This window comes from Lolium perenne, chromosome 1 (genome assembly GCF_019359855.2).
Source record: "Lolium perenne isolate Kyuss_39 chromosome 1, Kyuss_2.0, whole genome shotgun sequence".
NCBI classification, from domain to species: domain Eukaryota; kingdom Viridiplantae; phylum Streptophyta; class Magnoliopsida; order Poales; family Poaceae; genus Lolium; species Lolium perenne.
Window position 1 is genome coordinate 1842654 of NC_067244.2, and position 9972 is coordinate 1852625.

General features: G+C 46.3%; 1 pseudogene; it reads left to right on the forward strand.

The window, feature by feature from the left end:
- The first annotated feature begins 1383 nt into the window (after window positions 1-1383).
- On the forward strand, window positions 1384-3405 carry LOC127328919 (uncharacterized; annotated as a pseudogene).
- Window positions 3406-9972: the final 6567 nt, after the last annotated feature.

A 9972-nucleotide genomic window follows, 5' to 3' on the forward strand; every position in this document is an offset into this window, starting at 1 on the left:
GAATTGACAACTCCGCTGTTAAGGCTTACAAATATTCTTTGGCTCCCCTTGTGTCGAATCAATAAATTGGGTTTTACTTCCCTCGAAGACTGTTGCGATCCCCTATACTTGTGGGTCATCAAGGGGCCACCGGTGAAAACCGCGCCTTGACATCGTTCTTGGCGGATGATGGCGGCGGCTATTGGCGTCGTTCCCTTGCGAAGGCATCATCTTTGGTGGCCTCTCCGCTTGCTCTTGCCGAGTTGGGGACTCGCGGCTGTCGGTGAAAACCGTGCCACGATTGGCGGCGTTAAGCGTCGCTTCCTTCTTGAAGGCATAGTCGTAGCAGTCTGCGGCTACTCACTCGTCCTGCTCCGGGGGAAACCCTAGATCCGGGTCTCCCGGATCGGACGATGACGGCGCTCCCTGCGTCGTTCTACCTCTTGGGGCATCGTTTTTGGAGCAGCGGCTGGATGGAGGTGGATCTTGGTGGAGTGGTGTTTATCTACCACGTTGTCGTCGATGATTCTCGGCGGCGTGGAGCTGCGGGGTATCGAAGACGGGCAAGGACTGCTGGACGCGTGTAGGATGGTGGAGCTGTCTGGCGTCATGGTGACATCGACGGCATGCCTGGCACGGTCAATGCGTTGATCTCGCTTGGAGATGGGTTCGAGATTGATGGTGGTTGTGAACTCTGCGATGTGTGCAATGGCACACCCTCAGGGTTTTGCTTTTTGGATGATGTGCGTAGTATGGCCTTGTTCATGATCACCCCCTTCATCGTAGGTATAGCGAGTTGTCGCTAGGAAGGAGTTTTCAAGTTGATCTATGTATCCCCTTGTAAGGCATTGCGAATAATTTAATAAACCAGAGAGCTGTGTGCATCCTTTGGATGCAGAGGCTGGGGCTATGCTCCCTTATCTAAAAAAGGTAAGATGTGCAACATATGCATGTGATACTCCAAGGATGTTATTTACATTTTAATTTCTCAAACCATGCATCTGCTTCGGGATAGATTATCTTTATCTGGTATTCTCTTCCTTTATATGTCCATATACTTTAATAATTATTTTTTTATATAATTATATAGTAGAATACTCCCATACTGTTTTTGCTTAAAAAAAGAAAAAGAGAAAAACTTACTGGATGCTCTGGATAGTGATGTTACGTACATACATCTGGTCTGCGGATAGTTTAGCCGGCCGGCCTGTATTAGAATGAACCACATTTATGACAACTAATTCTGAGCACAGATTACCCGAACCCTGCAGAAAAATGTATCTGGTTCGGTGCAAAGTGCTTCTAGTAGAACTTATAATATTTATGACAACTTGTACGTACGTACCATGAACTTATAGGAGTGCCTGCAGTGCCGCGACATGGCGTGTGCCGATTTCAGCCAGAATGTACGAATGTACGCTGCCACATGAACTCAACATACTAAAGAAAATTAATGCAAAAGTACGACCGGGAATATCACATGCCATCTTTGTTAGGAGAGGGACGACTGTGGTCTCAGTCGAATAATCATCGACTAATTTTCATCTACCTGAGTCTTGGGTGAGACTAAATAAAATATCTAGCTAGTTAATCCAAGTCGCCAACCGATCATGCACGGGCGCTGCAGCTAGCACCGCGCATGGACGATTTACATACTTGGTTTGCAGAGAAGTAATTAATTAATCAAGTCAGGTATCAAAGACATACATACTCGACCCGGTAGTCGTTCTGCCATCAATAGTGCTGGTGCTCCAGCTAATCGCCCACCTGGTAGGCTCGCCTCATCGTGATTTCTCCTCAAAATTCAAGGACATCTATACCTACAGGTGTTTAGCCGCCATGATGCGTGAGAAGAGAACCTGGTGGCGGCAGCCTTTTTCCAATTCCTAGATCGTTATGCCATCAGTAGTGCTGGTTCTTCGGCACATCGTCCTCCTGGCCGGCTCGCCTCATCTCGTGATTTCTCCTCAAAATTGAAGAACATCTATACCTACAGTTGTTTAGCCGCCATCATGCGTGAGATCCATCGGGTGTGCTCGCCTAGTTGATTTAATCGATGGTCAGATGTTTCTAATTTTTGTGGACTTTTCTAGCATTTTTTTTCTGGTTAGCCCGTTAAGTACTTTTAATATATAATAGATGAGTGCCCTATTTTGTTGCTCATCTTTCGTTTAGTTCATTATACTTGTCTAATGATTCATTCTAACTGCCACAGGTTTAAGTATTTGTAATTAATTGAGTTGACATCTCAACTTCTAATATTTTGTTTGACTTAAATAAAAGGGGAGACATGGGGCAGCCATCCTTGATATCAGAGTATGAACTGGGACGAGAGGGGGACCAATTCAAGGCTCCAGACCCCATAATTGAGGAACCAATTCTTAGCACCCGCCCCGGTTGTGGCTGCCATCCCGATGATGTCTGGCGGCGAGAATGCAATGGATGACACCATCAAGGTCTCAGGCCCAGGTGTTGTGCAAGTGCAGGAAGGAGCTCATAGAGAAGTTGGCGATCAAAGAGACGATATCTGAGCTGCTGTGCGTCAAGGTCCCTATGTTGCAAGTTGAGGACGTCCCCGGAGAACTCAGGGTATCGCCTTCAGATGGTTAATGCTCACTCCAGAAAAGTGTTAGCTCTGAAAGCCTCAACTCGGTGGATTGGATGAATATTTCCTGGACTTCCAAGGGCTAGACTTCGAGGTGGCATTCGGGCTGAGGAGGCTCACAGCGAAGGAGACATTCAGGTATGATATGATCCTCTCTCTCTCTCTCTCTCTCTCTCTCTCTCTCGATACACAAATACTATACTACATGGATATGGAATTATTGTGACAAGCACTGACCTTTTGTGTCTCCAATGAGCACAACTGTTGACAAAAGAGACAATAAGTACAGAAAACAAGCCTAAAATGCATTGGAGAAAACTTACTGTAGATGTAGATGTAGATGGAGCGCAGTGTAGTGATTTGCTCAAGAGAAAGACCTTTAAATAAAGCTATGCAAGGCACACTAGCTAGTGATGTGATTTCAGATGTTACTAATTCTGCCAGCAGAGGAAGGAAGAAAGGGCTGCATGGAAGGAATTTGAGCTGCCGCTGAGCTTCCAGCAAGCTCGTCGGCATCTACAAGCATCTAGGTGAGGCGCACCATCTTCTAGGATGATGGTTGCTATGCAACGCTGCGCCACCCATCGGAATTAATTTTAGTCGCTCCAACAGTCCGCTCCTTCGGGTGACATTTCTATTTTCCTGTGTTCATCTGCTGTAATAGTTAGTAATAATATGATCCTCCTGCTGCAAGAGAGTGGAGGGCCCTAGCTAGGCAGGCTGCTCTCTTGATTGCCATGAGCAACCGATCCGGTATCCAATACCCAAGAATTACATTTTTGACCGGCAAGAAAAACATCAATAACATGTATAACACATATACCTGAGCTGGACTTTTCCAGACTTCTTCTGTTCTTTCAGATACTTCTTGTAGTTCCTCTTCGGGCGACCCTTCTCATTGCAGAAGAAACATACAACATCAGGAGTAGCGCTAGCGTTGGACTTCCAAGGCGTGTCAATTACACTGGCACCCATGGACTTGCCCTTTTTCTTAGACTTGCCCTTTCTCATCGTCAGCTGTCTTGAGCATAGTGAGCAATTCACCCATACTCAGCTGTCTTGAGCATAGTGAACAATTCACCCATACTCTTATCCATCCCATTCATGTTGTAGTTCATGACGAAGCTACCATTGTTCGGAGGAAGGGATGCGAGGATAAGATCAGTGCCCAACTCTTGGGAGATCGGAACGCCCAGCGTGTCCAACCTTTGCATATACGCAGACAATCTGAGCACATGTTGACTCACTGAACTACCCTCAGCCATCTTGCAAGCAAACAAGTATTAGGATATCTCATATCTTTCAACCCTTGCTTGTTTCTGAAACAACCCTTTCAGCTCCTGAATTATCTCATAAGCACCCCAATTCTCAAAACATTTTCGAAGATTGGGTTCCATGGAGGCAAGCATGACACAAGAGACTACAATAGAATAATCACTTTTTGTTTGATAGACACGAATCTGATCATCCGTAGCATCTGCGGAGATTAGACCGATAGTTTGCGATAGGACATAATCTTTCTTGGCACTTTTGAGGACAATCCTCACATATTATGGTACCAGTTCGTAAAGTTGTTACCAGATGAGTTCAATTTTTCTTTCTCAAGCAACGCTTCTAGTGGAAAGGTGGTATTGCGGGCCATTGATCTACAATGAAAATGCAAATACACTTTAGACTTTGTTCATGATTAATGTGACTCAAAATTAACACTTAATTACATTGTGCTCCTACTAAAATCAATTTCCCTCGTAATTGATTACTAGTGATTCAAGATGCACGACGCAATTACTCTGCCATAGATGTGACATCAATGATGATGGAATAACGAGACCTGTAGGTCAACATGTCGATCATATCTCCATATATGACTCTTGTTCATCTTTCGATGGGTCTGTTTCGAGCCCAAGAAGATCTTGTAAAGCTCGTCAAGACAACCAAGTGTTCCGGCGGCGTGAACGGTTCATGCCCGTTTCATAATGTCAAACCTATCGTACCCATTGGCCATGGCACACCTCAGAATGGCAATTATTTGAGACGGTGCAACGCTAGGAAGAACATGGGCACCTTTATATTTTCTGTGAAGGATCAGCCTATTTAAAACGTCTACCATGTATCAAACAAGGTGCATAAAAGAGATTAATATCACATCCAATCATATTATTGTGATATGGTATAGCCTCTTCTGTTGAAGAAGTCTAGATCATCGTCGAAAAACTTCAAAATCTCCGCGAAATCCTGCCTTGGCAGAGAAATCTTGCCGTGGCAGAAATTTCCTGTCGTCGTAGCATAACTCCTGCCGGGGGCTGCCGCGGCCGAACTTTTCTGCCGTGGTGAAGTTTTTCCTGTCGTGGCAGCCACATCTTCTGCCGCGGAAGAACTTTTCTGCCATAGCTTCTCTTCAACATCTTTTGGCGGTGAACTCCTTTGCGTATGACATAGCGTCAAGGTCTATCATCGCATGACTGTCATCACCGTGTCCTCGCAATTATAACTATTGCTATCTCATAGCTAATAAAATAAATGCATTACATGGCTTTCTAGTTGACATGCAGGTAATACAATAAATAATGACAATCATATTGGTTCCTGCCGATTGCCATACTCATGACTCGTAGGCCATGACAAAAGAATATTATAAACACTTTTCATCGCATGCAATCACATTGCATCACATAGGCCATACCACATCACATGCATACCCTGCAAAAACAAGTTAGACGCCAACGTTTTTGCTACCATACGTAGCTCTATGGCTCAGTTGCAAACCATTTGCTACCTACGTGGCCATAAGCACGATCACCTTGTTATTTAACTATCGGGGTGTATGGAATTGGAGACTTCAAAAATCTCAAATCACATACTAAACTTCGTCATACACATGACTCCCGTGTAGATCGCATCTACTAGCCTGATCATTGCATATTTATCTTTCTCAACTAAAGGAAACCAAAGTCATCCTGAGCATGTCTCGATCCGAAGAGCGTAAGGTTCACTGAACCTCTGAAAATTCCACGATGCCACCGAGATCAAAATTATTCAATGAGAGGGAAACAACAAGAAAATCTGGCGGTAGATCTCATCTATCACCCCGCACATAACATGTCCATTGCCGCATATTACATATGCTATAGTCGTACCTACACCTACGCATAGTACCGCTGGGATAACACTGTTGGGGAACGTGCTACCCAATACAAAAAAATTACCGCGCACGATCAACCAAGATCCACTATCAAGGTGCAGGTAACGAGGTTATACCCTAAACGAGCATGTCACCACAACGGAGATGATGACATAGCCGATGAAGTCCTCCAACTCCCACAGCTGAGTTATACCTCCCAGCCATGAGAGTTTTTCCTCGCAAAGGTTTTCCAATCTAGCGTTGAAGTAGACGACGCCTCTGAGGTAGCCACGCATACCAGAGAAGCAACTCCGTGACGACGTCTAAACCAGCACACAGGGCAGTGGGAATTGATGAGGTGGTAGAGATCTCTATCCAATCTAGAAGACGGAGAGAGGCAGCGACGCCCTAGGGTTCCAAACCCTAGGGGGTGTGGCTGGAGAAGGGGGGACAGCTAGGGAAGGGGTTTGGCCCGCTTGGGGGGACGGATGCCCTCTGGTGTACCCCCGCTTTATATAGGTGGTTTCCCAAGGAGGGTGGCCGGCCAAGGAGGACTCCTTCTAGGATTCCCCTTCGGGGTCCAACTCACTCAAGGGGGGTTGGCCGGCCCCCTCCCATATGCCTTGCCCCCCAAGGAGAGGGGGATACGGCTAGGGAGGGCCCTTCCGAAACCCCCCATAATATTCTAGAACCTTCTAGACCTTTCGGAAGCTTCTGACACTTACAGATATCACCAATACCTTCCGGAACACTTACAGATATCACTGGAATCATCCGGGACCTCCCGGAACACTTTCGAGAACCTCCAAAACACTTTTGGAACCCTTCTCTCTGATTCTCCATTTCATCGAAGCATTCCTACATGTCGCCAAACCATTAAGCGTGTGACCCTACAGGTTCGAACATATGTGGACATGTCCGAAACTCCTTCCGGTCAATAATGGATTGCGCGATCTGGACATTCATAACGATTCCTAACATATCATCGAAGATAATCATTGAGCGAACCTTGTATTACCGCATACAATTCCTTTTGCTTCACGATACATTACACAACCCGAGGCGAAACTTTGAAGATATCCCCATGATCAACTCCTTGATCACTATACCTAGTTATCCCTTTTACCGATTTGTACTCTATTCTTGTTACCGTATTCCGGTATCCCGTGACTAACTCCTTAGTCACAATACCTTGCAAGGTGATGCTGGACACCGTAATACCGAGTGGGCCCAGAGTGTATCTCTCAATCGCCGGAGGAGCAAATCCCAGTCTTGACATATCTAGCACCATGACATACTTTCCGATATACCCGAAAGTCACCTTTATAATTACCTAGTTACGGTGTAACATTTGATGACTCCTAAGCAACCATCCAGTATCCGGGTCTACAATATTCTCATGGTCTAAGGACGCGAGTAAACATTAACACATATTGAGAAAGTATTGACAACATATGACGTGCTCGCAGTATATTAAAGGGGTCTATCCAGCACCATCATTACCCCTAACAATGTGCCTTTATTATTGTCGGCATCCTCGTAACACTTACTATGCCCAGGAAAACAAGGCCATCAACAATACATGATCTAGTCTAGAGGCTTGACTAGGGATCTGGTTGGTGTTTATTATTCCACACATGCAATTAGGTTTTCCTCCGAATCTCATATTCAGGAACTAATGCAATTCTAGCATGGAACATATACTTAATCAGGAATGTGGAAATAGAATAATAACAACTTTATTATTGCCTCTAGGGTATATTTCCAACACCATGGAGATGTGAGATCTCTTCCCGCCCGCCTTGATGTGAATGGCTCAAATTGGTTCTATAAACAATGAAGGAACTCCATAGACTCCTGAGATCGGCTCCACGATGTTTTCATTGCTAATTTCCAAGGGAACTTCAAACAGCCATTGCAATCGCATGAGATCTTCAAGGTGAAACAAAAGGAGGGAGTCTCTATGTGACTTCTTCCACCGCTTCTCTAAAGTGCGAATCCAAATTGCCGACACCCCGACCATTATGGTGAACAATGCTTGCCTGGAAGGCCTTCGCTGTGGCGAGGCAAACCGGGCGATTAATTGCAACCGGCCAAAAACCACTGAAGAATTATACCAAGTCTTACAAGAGTATGCCCAAGGTGAGGATGGCGATATTGCCAAGAAAAATCCACCACGACATAACCTTGAAGCGTCTTCGAGTGACTAATCTAAGCACTCGTCCAAGAAAAATTCATGGGCCGGAACCGCCCATACTCGAAAGAGCAAAAGGCTATAGTCATCGTTAATCGCCCGCACCAAGACCACATGAGGTTCAGGGGCAATCATCGCCTCTAGGCGACCGGTCCCCAGTTGGACACGTGAGTGTCGCGATGTCCAAGCTCAACAAGAAGGGGACACGAAGCAGACTCAGCCCCGAGCTCCACCATACATGGCACTGGGGGCTTTACCACGAAATCCCGGTTCTCCAACGAAAGTGCTCATGGATACGCCGGCCCCAAAGGTCAAAAACCATCCTTTCCAACAACCTGAGCACCATGTAGGAAATATTCTTGGTGGCTCGGCCTCGAGGAGAGGCTCCAAGAGGCAGCGTAAGGAGTACACCCTGGTGGTAAACAATGTGGGGGCTTTAGCCCCCTCTCTCCGCCCAAATGGGCTAGCGTGTTGTAACATCCCAAGTGAGCTACCCAAGTTACCTTCCATGTTTTTTTGGTTGTTTGTATGGTTTGTGCATCATCATTGCATTCATGCATACATGTCACCTTTGGTTTTACAATTAAATTGCATTTGAGTTTGGTTCGTGTCACCTTTCTTTTGCTTATTGGTTTTTCTTCCTCTCTCCATCATCTCTAAATCTTTTATCCCTCTCTTGCTCCCTTGTAATGTTCCAAACCAAATCATGACCTAGTCTTCCCTCTTGATCTTGTCCATTCAAGCAACACTCAAAATTTGGTTTGCCAAAATCTTTCTTATAAGGTTTATATATAAAACCTTCCTCTCTCTTATTTTTGAGTTCAAAGAAAATCTTCAAATTATTTTCAAACTTGTGAGGTTTACTCCCGAAAACTTGCAGGGTATTTCAAGATGTTTTCTACTCTAAATCTCTCTCTGATTTTTTAAAAAATTAATTAAAAAAATGGAGCTACAAATAAAAGAAAACAGTTTTTTAATTATTTTTTTGGGAAAAGCTTAACCTAACCTGAACTCTTCCCAGCCAAACAGCCACAGCGCACCAAGACGTACGTCCCAGGCCCATCCTTACCTGAACCATCCGGATCGAGACGCTCATCCTCCTCTGTCGTGAAGTCCCTCCTCCACTTTCCATCTGCTCCTCCTTTCCCCTCTCTTCCCCAAGCAAGCCCCAGCAAAACCGTAACCTCCTACCAGATCGCGCCGCCACACTCTCCTTGCTCCCTTCCTCTCCACGACAGGTCACCGGCACAGACGCCATGAACACGGCCGACCTTCGGGAGCTCGTCAGTCGCTTGAACCACGCCGCCACACGCTTCGCCGCCGCGCCAGGAGCTACTCCAAGGTCTTCTACTTCCTCGCCAGTGCGGAGCACGGAGCCGGAAGACGCCCTCGCCGCGCACACTCCACGATGACCGCCGCGCTCTGTGCTTCCTCTCCCGGCATCGTCGACCGTCCCCGAGCCATTCCGCTTCACCACCAACCTCGCGGTGAGCTCCTCTGTCAGATTCCGTTCCTCTTCGTTCTTCCTGTACATCGTAGTCGCCATGCAGCGTCCGACCGAGCACGCACGTCCGCCATGGCAGTCACGTATGCACGCACACGAGCAGCTCTACCTCATGTCGTTCTACTTTCCTGCACGCTGCGCACCATGAATCCTACATCCCCTCCGCGCAGCAGTACACCAACACGCTGCGCCATTGCTTCTGGTCACCACGTCGTTCATGTCCGCGTTTGCAGCCTAGGTTCGCGCCGTCAGATACTTCAGGGTTGCCGCGCGCGTGTAACCATCCGACCCAGCTATCTACATAGCTATGCACGACATCAATTGATGGCATTGACCGATCCAGCTGCCTGCTAGCCTGCTTGTTTTAACTAGCTAGGCACGACACCAGCGATCAATCGATCCAAGAGCTTGCCTTCTAGCTTGACTAGCTAACGCATCCCTTGTTCCAGTTTTCAGAACACCGTATCTATCTGTTTCAGTTCGCAGAACACAGTTTCAGTTTCAGTAAACCTGCAAATATAAGGCTCAGCTGTTCAAAACCACGCGCATCCCTGCCATATCGCAAATAT